This window comes from Canis lupus, chromosome 30 (genome assembly GCF_011100685.1).
Source record: "Canis lupus familiaris isolate Mischka breed German Shepherd chromosome 30, alternate assembly UU_Cfam_GSD_1.0, whole genome shotgun sequence".
NCBI classification, from domain to species: Eukaryota; Metazoa; Chordata; class Mammalia; order Carnivora; family Canidae; genus Canis; species Canis lupus.
Genome location: NC_049251.1, coordinates 429,583 through 440,261, shown reverse-complemented (window position 1 = coordinate 440,261; position 10,679 = coordinate 429,583). Strand labels below are relative to the sequence as shown.

Here is a 10,679-nt window from a genome sequence, read left to right as displayed (position 1 = left end):
TGTAGAGGAATGTCCCTCTGCCTATTTCAAGGACTTGTCAATGTGCACCCTGGTTTGTCATCAGCTAGTCCTCTGTTCCCCCATCACATGGCATCTCTGTTTGCAGAGTTTACTGTATGGACAGTTCCTTCTGGAACCTTCCATGCAGTCATTCCTCAACAATATGTTTATTATTAGAAGTAAAATTTGTTCACTAAAGCTATAAAACTACTCAATACTTCTGTGATAAGTAAATCTATCTCTATTAAGGTTTAGAGATCTTTCTTGCTAAGTCAGAAAACTTCAGCACCTAAGTCCACAATTCTCTTTGCAGCCCTAAAAACTATAAGTCAAGTCAAACTCCAGAAGCTCTTTTTTTTTTCAGATAGCAACTTCCAACACAGGGTAATAATAAATAAAAACTATAAGTCAAGTCAAACTCCAGAAGCTCTTTTTTTTTTTCAGATAGCAACTTCCAACACAGGGTAATAAAATAGTGCTAGCTTAGCACTAAATCACAGGTACGCCAAAAACTTAGAGCTAGAATCACTAAAGGGCTTTCAGTGAGAGCTCCTGATCTCTGCAGCTAATCTCTAATTAAGGATAGAACCAGTTTGTTTTGTTTGTTCTTTTTTTTTTCCTATAAATTTGCTGGAAGCATTAATGAGATAAGGGAAAGGAAATTCATGAAATTACTGGGTAAGGATCCTAGGTCATATGATGCTTGTAAAAGTTGTACTTTTCCACTCATGAACTTTCATAAGACTCTATCTAAAAGCAGTTTTAGAAATTAAGAAAATAGGAGCAATACATTCTCAGGAGCAAAAAAACAAATAACAAGCAATGACTCCACCATAACTATAAACTGACCAGTCATGAAAACACACACACACACACACACACACACACACACACACACACAGAAGTATTGAAAATGAACAAGGTGTACCACATCCCACTTCCAGTTAACAAACATTTGCTAAGCCATGTCTCAATAAAAACCCTAAGTGAAATTTGTTCAAGTAGTCACTACCATAGTCTTCTTGAATAAAGCACTTGCCTTTGCCTCTAATTAGAGCCTAATTAGTTGCAATTTCTGTCTTCTCCGTGTGAAAAAATAAAAAGGAAAATTAAGAAACAGAAGAAAGTGTTGAATTGAAATATTTTATAGAATCCAATATAGAAACAGACTAAAAAAAAAATTTAAAGACTTGTAGTTTGAAGGAAATGGGAAGCTGAAAGCCCATGATCTGATTCAGTCCCATATTGGGAAAGCAATCTTTAAATTTTTGCCATAAACAGCATGTACTGACACTGCCATTGACAGAATCCATTTCCATTGCTCTGAACGGGAAATATGCATTACTATCAATTTTCTCCAAATTAACTTCTATTTCTATAGGACTGTAAAATAGCCTAATCAAAGACAAAGGCCCATGTTCCTATAGAACCACACAATCCCAGAGGATTCCCTAGCCAATGCCCAGTATTCCGCAGAAGCAGCACCCAGTAATTTGCCATTTCCAAGTCACTCTCAATTTTTTTACTAACAGAAAATATTTCCTTGTTTCCCAGAACAAGACCTGATTAATTTGAGGGGGAAAAAAAAGTCTTCCCTCCAGTACAATCAAGTGAGTTCAAAGGAAAGTAAAAATTCTCCTGTGGTTACCCATTGGCCAAATCTAACTGCCTCACTGGAGAGAAACTAGTCTGCAAAAGTGTTTAAAATGCTATCCCACAGTAAACTTCTCCCTTTCCCTCTGCAACTCCGCCACTCGTTCTCACTCACTCTCATTCACTCTCTCAAATAAATAAAATCTTTAAAAAGAAAGAAAGAAAGAAAGAAAGAAAGAAAGAAAGAAAGAAAGAAAGAAAGAAAGAAAGAAAGAAAGAAAGAAAGAAAGAAAGAAAGAAAGAAAGAAAGAAAGAAAGAAAGAAAATATAGAAAGTAATAATTAACATGAGGGAGAACAAAGAGATAAAACTTACAAATAAGTCATAATTTGACCTCTAACCAGAAAAGACTGACTTACAACATTAACTAACTGATAAAATCTTTCTCATTTTAGTTTTGAAAATCAACAAAAATCCTTTCTGGCAAAGGAAGTTGGTTAAATGCCAAGGCTATTGATGGAAAGTGGTAAGGATATAGATTAAAAATGCTCTGTTTTGATTATATTTTTCTCTTTTTACACCTTAACTTGTTTAAAAGATAACTGTATGAAAACAACATAGCCAAACAGAAGATTTACATAAATTTGTGAGAAGTTTTGTTGGTTTTTCAAAAAGGCTGGATACCTTTTGTCATTCTAGGCTACTTGATGGATTCTGAGTACACTAGATTTTAAAGGTCTTACAAATAATTGAATTGTGTTATCACAAACTGAGTTATTCATTAAAATAATTAAGTTGAGGAGTTCAGGCTTGTAAAAAAACTAAAACGTACTGAAGGGCAACTAATTTCAATGAAAGTACTCTTTTATCTCAAAGACAGACTCCATTGATTCTTTAGGGTTAGAGATCAAATAAAGAGACAAAGACTAACATGCAGACACACATTTGAGAAAGTGTCTGGCCTCCTTTGAATCTTGATTTGAAGCTACTGCTCCTATAGTTTCTGATCTGAGAAAGTCAAAGAAATAGCCACCCATTCTTCTACTATTTTCTAAAATAAGGATGAATTTTAAAATTCACATTACAGGGGCTCCTGGGTGGCTCAGTCAATGAGGTGTATATCTTCAACTCAGATCATGATCTCAAGGTCCTGGAATGGATATTCACTGGATAATTTTTAAATAAGATTGTGTATTAAAACATCAGTCATGTGTGTGTTGGGGGGTATGGGGTGTATCACTTTATTTATACCTTTATACCTTTATAGGGTATATCTTTGGATCATGTTAGTAAATTTGTTCATTTTAACTACTCCAAGAATAAGAGACTCTTAGCTGTAGTAAACAAACTGAGGGTTGCTGGAGGGGAGGTAGGTGGGGGACGGGATAATTGGATGATGGGCATTAAGGAGAGCACTTAATAAGCCATGGGTATTATATGCAACTGATAGATCACTAAATTCTACCCCTGAAACTAATAATATACTATATGTTAACTAAATTGAATTTAAATACAATTTTTAGAAATAATAACAATAATGTTTAATAGCATTAAGAAGGTGTAATTAGGATGTTTGTGACAATAGGGAATTATATTTTGAACATTCTTGAGCCTTATTAGTCTATTAAGATAATGTATGAGAGTCAATTCTTAATCATCCACCTTTAAGTTAACAGATCTATCTTCTTGAACAAAATTTTAGGTCAAGTAATTAGGCTACTCTGAGCATTTTTCTTCCCTAACCTTCAACCGGAGGCCCATGCTTGCTAGGTTTGCATGGGCCAATTGTAACTAGAATCCTACTAAGTCAGTTTAGTGAAAAACCCTAGGATAAAGAAGATGTGGTTTATGTATACAATGGAATATTACTCATCCATTAGAAACGACAAATATCCACCATTTGCTTCAGCGTGGATGGAACTGGAAGGTATTATGCTGAGTGAAATGAGTCAATCGGAGAAGGACAAACATTATATGGTCTCATTCATTTGGGGAATATAAATAATAGTGAAAGGGAATATAAGGGAAGGGAGAAGAAATGGGTGGGAAATATCAGAAAGAGAGACAGAACATAAAGACTCCTAACTCTGGGAAACGAACTAGGGATGGTGGAAGGGGAGGAGGGCGGGGGGTGGGGGTGAAGGGGTGACGGGCACTGAGGGGGGCACTTGACGGGATGAGCACTGGGTGTTATTCTGGGTGTTGGCAAATTGAACACCAATAAAAAATAAATTTATTATTTAAAAAAAAACCCTAGCCTTTGATATCTGACTCCTAACCACCCACTCTCAATACCTGATCACTCTGGCCTACCTTCAGCAAGATGGTTAGGTCTGTTTAGCACGAATTCTTCCCACCTTTACCATCTCCTCTTAGTAATTTCTATCTACCAACTACCCCTCACCTGCTCTTTGGCTATAAATCCCTACTAGTTCTAATGTATTGGAAATTAAGCCCAGTTCTATACTGAGGTGTCCTTTCCCCTATTGTATTAGTTCCTGATGAAAACCAGTTTTTCCGGGCAGCCGGGGTGGCTCAGCGGTTTATTGCCGCCTTCGGCCCAGGGCGTGATCCCGGAGACCCGGGATTGAGCCCCATGGAGCCTGCTTCTCCCCCTGCCCCTTTCTGCCTCTCTCCCTCTGTCTCTCATGAATAAATAAATAAAATATTTAAAAAAAAGTTTTTCCCACTTAAACTACTGCCATAGACTGGGTTGTTTTTGTTTTTGTTTTTTGTTTTTTTGTTTTTTAATAGAGTACTATCTGTGAAACAAAAGTTAGTTACTTTGGCTGAAATTGTAAAATGGATGATTAAGACTTTATGCGAAATAGTTGCAAGGTAATAGGATCTAGTTTTGTTTATCCAGTGGGAAAACGGATAGATTTATTCTAGGATAAAATGTCTGGTTATTCCACACTCTGAAAGAGGAAGACAAACTCCAATGTAGATAGAAAACTGTAGAAGATTCAGGAAGTAAAATCTATTTGCCTTGGTTTTATATATGAGACTGAAAAAAACAATGATATATGTTACTATTTTACTATTTTGGCAGTTTGCAAAGCTCAGTTTTAATTGGTTTATTTTTAAAAACAGAAATGCTTTATGACCAAATACTATACTGAAATAAGACTCGAATTTGGTTTTTTCTCATTTACAATGACATGATAATTTATCTCGATATATTTATTCTACTCAACCAAAGGCAGTAAACGTTATTCTTTACCTTCTGCGCAATCATCCAAGTTAGCAGAGATTCTTTAGCTCTCAAGAATAACTTTTTGTGTCTTATGCTGACTTAGTATGCTCTATTATTTTTAAAATATAGTTAATTGCCTATGAAAGAGCTGAAGTTCCTTCTATTGTTTATTTTAAATACATATCACTCTGATTAATAGGTAGCTATACTACAACAATTCTTGTTCTCAGAGCCTATACTACTTACACCACCGTTGTGGGGTGTTTTGTGTCTACCAAATATATAAATTGAAATCCTAATCCCAAATACCTATGAATGTGACCATGTTTGGAAACAGTCTTTGCAGATGTAGTTAAGAAGATTACAGTCATCTGAATTAAGTCATACTGTATTAAGGTGGATTGGGAGATACTTAATGTTCTGAAGGTCTCAAAGAAGTATGCCCTCTCATATTTCTAAAAGTTACTTCATATAAATATTATTCCTTAGGAATTTAGTTTTGAGATTACTATAATCATTGGTTAAAAATATCTCCTGTATAACTCTTTCTTTTCAAAAGTGAATATCTCCCCCTCTTGAGTGAAAGGCAAAATAGTATCAATGTGTGTCATTAAATCAAAGTAAGACAAAAGCTTCTCTCTCAGTTTGACCATCAGTAAGGAACATCAGTAATCAACACAGGCTCTTCATAATACAGGCATAACTTAAGAGATCTTCCTGTAATTCACTAGCTGTCTGCATACTCTCCTCATTGCCACCTTCATTTCTTGATTCCTGAATGTATAGATGACTGGATTCAGAAAGGGAGTGAGAACAGCATCAAAGATGGCCAGAAATTTATCCAGGTGTATGGAGGGAAATGGCCACATATAGACAAATATCAAAGGACTAAAGAACAAGAATACCACAGTGATGTGAGCTGACAGTGTGGACAGAGACTTGGATGAACCAGCTGAAGAGTGTTTCTGAACAGAGAGAATGATGATGATATAGGAAATGATCAGTATGAAGAAGGAGCCAACAATCCAGGCAATCCACTATTGGCTATGACCATAAACTCTAGTCGGTAAGTCTCTGTGCAGGCAAGTCTGATGAACCAAGGAAGGTCACAGTAAAAGCTGTCCAGCACATTAGGACCACAGAAGGGGGGATCCCTGGGTGGCGCAGCGGTTTGGCGCCTGCCTTTGGCCCAGGGCGCGATCCTGGAGACCCGGGATCGAATCCCACATCGGGCTCCCGGTGCATGGAGCCTGCTTCTCCCTCTGCCTCTCTCTCTCTCTCTGTGACTATCATAAATAAATAAAAATTTAAAGAAAAAAAAAAGGACCACAGAAGGGTAAGTTTACCACAAAAGCTAGTTGAACCATGGAATGGATAAGGCCAGTCATCCAGGCAGCCACTAAAAAGAAGATGCACATTCTTGGACTCATGATGGTCAGATAGTGCAGAGGCTTACGTACGGCCACATATCTGTCAAAGGCCATGGCGATAAGCAGCACCATCTCCACACCACCAATGACGTAAGAAGATTTGAGCAATGCAACTACCAAAGGAGATGACTTTTTTTTTTGCAATAAAATTTTTTAATGAAAATAAATAAATATTGGCCCAATGACTGATTCTTCCAGTTGTTTACCACCAGCTAGTCTGCTGACTTTGTCTTGTTTTCATATTCATTCACCTTTTGCCTTCATTCTTTAAAGCTATCTTTCCTGAACATAAAGTCCTAGGCTCAGAGGTGCTTTCTTTCTATACTTTGTGTCATCATTGCAGTGTCTTCTGACCTGTTTTCTGAGAAGTCACGGGCCTTGGAATTTGTATCTTTTCTGAAAGATCATAAATCATCTTGGGAGAAGTGACTGAAGAAACTCCCAGGTCAATGAAGGAGAGGTTGGCCAACAGAAAGTACATGGGGGAGTGCAGGTGAGGGTCAGAAGTCACAGTGAGCATGATGAGGGAGTTTCCCATCATGCTTGCCATATAAAACGTGGAGGAAAACACAAAGAGGAGAAGCTGGATCTCCCAGGAGTTGGTGAGTCCCAGGAACACAAACTCTGACACCACAGAGTGATTTGCTCCATCCATTGGTTTGGTTGGCACTGCTACCTCAAGAAGAAAATATAAATTAGACTAATTATGTTAATAAATTAGGAAAGAGGTCAAAATTATGAAAGCCTGTCTCTATTAGAACTGACCTGATATGTTCATGGCCCCTCAAATGTGATTACCCGGAAAAATTGGTGGCTGGCATGTGGAGCTGCTCTCTACCCCCAGGTTGTCTCTGCATTTGATACCCTCTGCTTCCACCCAGGGGAAGCCATGATTATTCATGAGCTATGACATGGTCAACATGAGCCAAACCATTTGATTTGGGTTCAAAACTAATATGATTTGACCCACTCACATAGAATAATCACTGCTGTAATCCCTTCCAAGCCCATAAGCTTTTATCTAGAAGACAGACCCTTCTCTTCCAACCCAGTCCCCACTTCTGGGAATGTATTCATCTTTTTTTTTTTTAAAGATTTTATTTATTTATTCAAGAAAAACACAGAGTGGAGAGAGAGAGAGAGGCAGAGGGAGAAACAGGCTCCATGCAGGGAGCCTGACATGGGACTCGGGTCTTCAGGATCACGCCATGGGCGGAAGGCGGGCTAAATTGCTGAGCCACCCGGGCTGCCCAGTATTCATCTTTAATATTACTTAAATGTTTACAATGTCTGCAAAATCTTGCTTTATTATTACTAGCATATCCACCAATTTTTCTCTGCATTTAATACTGCTCTGCTTCCTCCCAGGGTAGACACTATGATGTTTTTCATGAAATATAAGATTGGTCAACTAGAGTAACAAGAATTCAATGCCAAATTCTTTGATTTTTGGTTCAAGACTAATGTAGCCTGGCTGTAATCACAAAAAAACAAAATAAAACAAAACAAAAAAAAACAAAAAAACAAACAACAAAAAAACACCTCCGCCATTTCTAAACTATTTCATTCACTTCCAAGACTACAAGCCTTATTCTGACAGACACTTCCTCCTAACTCCCCACCTCTGGAACATATTTATCTTCAAGGCTTATTAAATTTTAACTCTATCTATGAGGTCTTGCTTTATATCACTAGCATTTATTTACAGTTCTAACTCACAAAAGACTGTGAACTCCTTGAAGGCAGCGATTATGACATATTCATATTTGGATTCCCTGAAGTAATGAAGTGGTCCATACAGAGGTGCAGGCCCATTAACTGTCTGTAACGAGTTTGCATCATTCTAGGCACAGAAATTGAGAGTGCTTAGAAACTTATCTAGTGATTTTACAACACAGAAAACCCAGATGTATGATTTTTGTATTTACTAGAGTATCCATCCATGAAGGATGGAGGGTGAGGAGATGCTCTCACCATTTGAGAAGCACTGTCCTAGAATACTGAACACATGATCTGAGAAGCCTTAACCATGAAGGGTGCAGTGGAAAGTATTTTGTCCAAGTCTCTATATAAGAACTTATCATGTTACCTTGTAATTTTAGTTTCATTTATTGAAGCAACATAGCATAGTGGAAAGAATATAGATTTGGGATCCACAAAACCAAGAGTTATACTCTGGTTCAGCAACTAAGTTAATATTGGGCAAGATACTTAAATTCTTGAACCTCAGTTTATCTATGAAATTGCAATTAATAAGACTATTCTGAGTAAGTTGTAGAGATAAAGTTTGTCATCATGTATTCAAAGTGTAAATATTTAGCAAATGTTGATTTCACTTCCCTTTATTTCATTTGTCCTTAATAGTGCTCAACACATGAAATAAATGAATGAATAAGAAAATAAAATGGCACTGGCCAGCACACAGTATCAGAATTTTATATCTGAAAGATATTTAAACAATACATTATGATTAACTCCTTCCACGTAATAGATATAATATTCATAATCTTTTAGTGATCAAAATAAATACCATCCTATGTATGGGATTTCACTCAAAAATCACCAAATTTCAGGGGATCCCTGGGTGGCTCAGCAGTTTAGTGCCTGCCTTCAGCCCAGGGCATGATCCTGGAGACCCGGAATGGAGTCCCATATTGCTCCTTGCATGGAGCCTGCTTCTCCCTCTGCCTGTGTCTCTGCCTCTCTCTCTCTCTCTCCCCCTCTCAATCTCTGTCTCTCATGAATAAATGGGTAAAATCTTAAAAACAATTCATATAAAAAAATCACCATTTTTTGGGTGGCTCAATGGTTGAATGGCTGCCTTTGGCTCAGGGCGTGATCCTGGAGTTTTGGGGTTGAGTCCCAGATCAGGCTCCCCAGAGGGAGCCTGCATCTCCCTCTGCCTGTCTCTGCCTCTCTCTATGAATAAATAAATAAAGTATTTTTAAAAATCACCATATTTCTTTTAATAGTACTTACGACAAATGTAATTCATTGACTTTTTTGTTTGTTTGTTCTCCTTCCTGGTGGTACTGCAACCACCACAGAGGGAAGAACTACATCTATCTTGTTGTCCAGTATATCCTAAAACTTAGAACCACAACAGTTACAGAGTAGGGATATATAAGTATTTCAGCAAATAAATATTTGCTGAAAGAGGATATATTTAAAAATAATTTTTTTAAAAAGAGGATATATTTGGATGATTAAAAAAATATGTCCATTTATATAATTAAAGAAGATGGGTAAAGAGGCAGCATATCCTTTCTTTTTAAGGCAGCATATTCTTAAGCAACAGAGAAGATAGACAATAAAGGATTGTAAAAGTGTAGAAGAGTTAGGAAAAAAATAAACAAGATTAAAATGGAAATCTAAAAAAAATAAAATAAAATAAAATGGAAATCTAAAAATGATGAAGAAATTAGGAAAATATATGTTTAATAATGAGGAAAAGAAGGATAAAGCTTGCTTAAATTAAGTAAAAGGTAGTTTATGAGGTTATGATTTGCATTACTTTCTGGACCCACTATTGACAAATTCTGTGATCACAAATATAGTATTATATCTCCAGATGTCTTTAAGGTGCCAAGGCTATTGGGAAAGTGTCTCAGAAAGTCTTCATCAACATGCACATAGAGCCATGGATTTATTTGCCATTTGGCTCTCCAATCTCCATCAACTAGGGAAGAACTGAGAATTTTAGGGAAAGTGAGTTTAAAACAGAACAAGATATGAAAGTGGAACGAGATGTACTAAAAGGATAAAAATACATCCATTCAAAAACCAGGGAATACAGAAACTTGAAAAGTTTGGGTCCTCACAATTTTAAAGTGACTTGAGACAGGGTCATATCCAAATCCCAGTCCAGAATGAAAGTCAGAGATGGAGATACAAAGAGGTGTTTATTCACCTGAAAGTCATCAAATACCCATAGAGAAAAGCTCCTGAATGATGATATTCTAACTCATCTTCTCTTATATATTGGCTGTGCTTTGAAATAATGCTTCTTAAACACATTAATTATACCCATAATTTTGTAACTAATTAAATATCTATAATAAAAAAGACAAGGTCTAACTCTTTGTCTTCTGTTGTGATTAATCCTTTTTCTTGATCCAAATGGAAAAGATTAATCCTCCAAACAGATCCCTAGACATTTAATTCTGTATAGATGTAAAGGAAATACTGGAAACTGAAGTTTTAAATGATAGTTATCAAGGTGAAAGGGATCTACAGACAGCTGTTAGGTTTGAAAAGGGTACTAATCTAAATCTAAATTTTCTGAATATAAAAATATTGTGAGTTTAACATATCCCTCAGCACACACTTTCTACATTTTTTAAATTTATTTTTTATTGGTGTTCAATTTACTAACATACAGAATAACCCCCAGTGCCTGTCACCCATTCACTCCCACCCCCCACCCTCCTCCCCTTCCACCACCCCTAGTTCGTTTCCCA

The 10,679-nt window shown here is 36.7% G+C and overlaps 1 pseudogene; it reads right to left on the bottom strand.

The window, feature by feature from the left end:
* Positions 1-5,493: 5,493 nt before the first annotated feature.
* LOC100685912 lies at positions 5,494-6,874 on the bottom strand (annotated as a pseudogene).
* Positions 6,875-10,679: the final 3,805 nt, after the last annotated feature.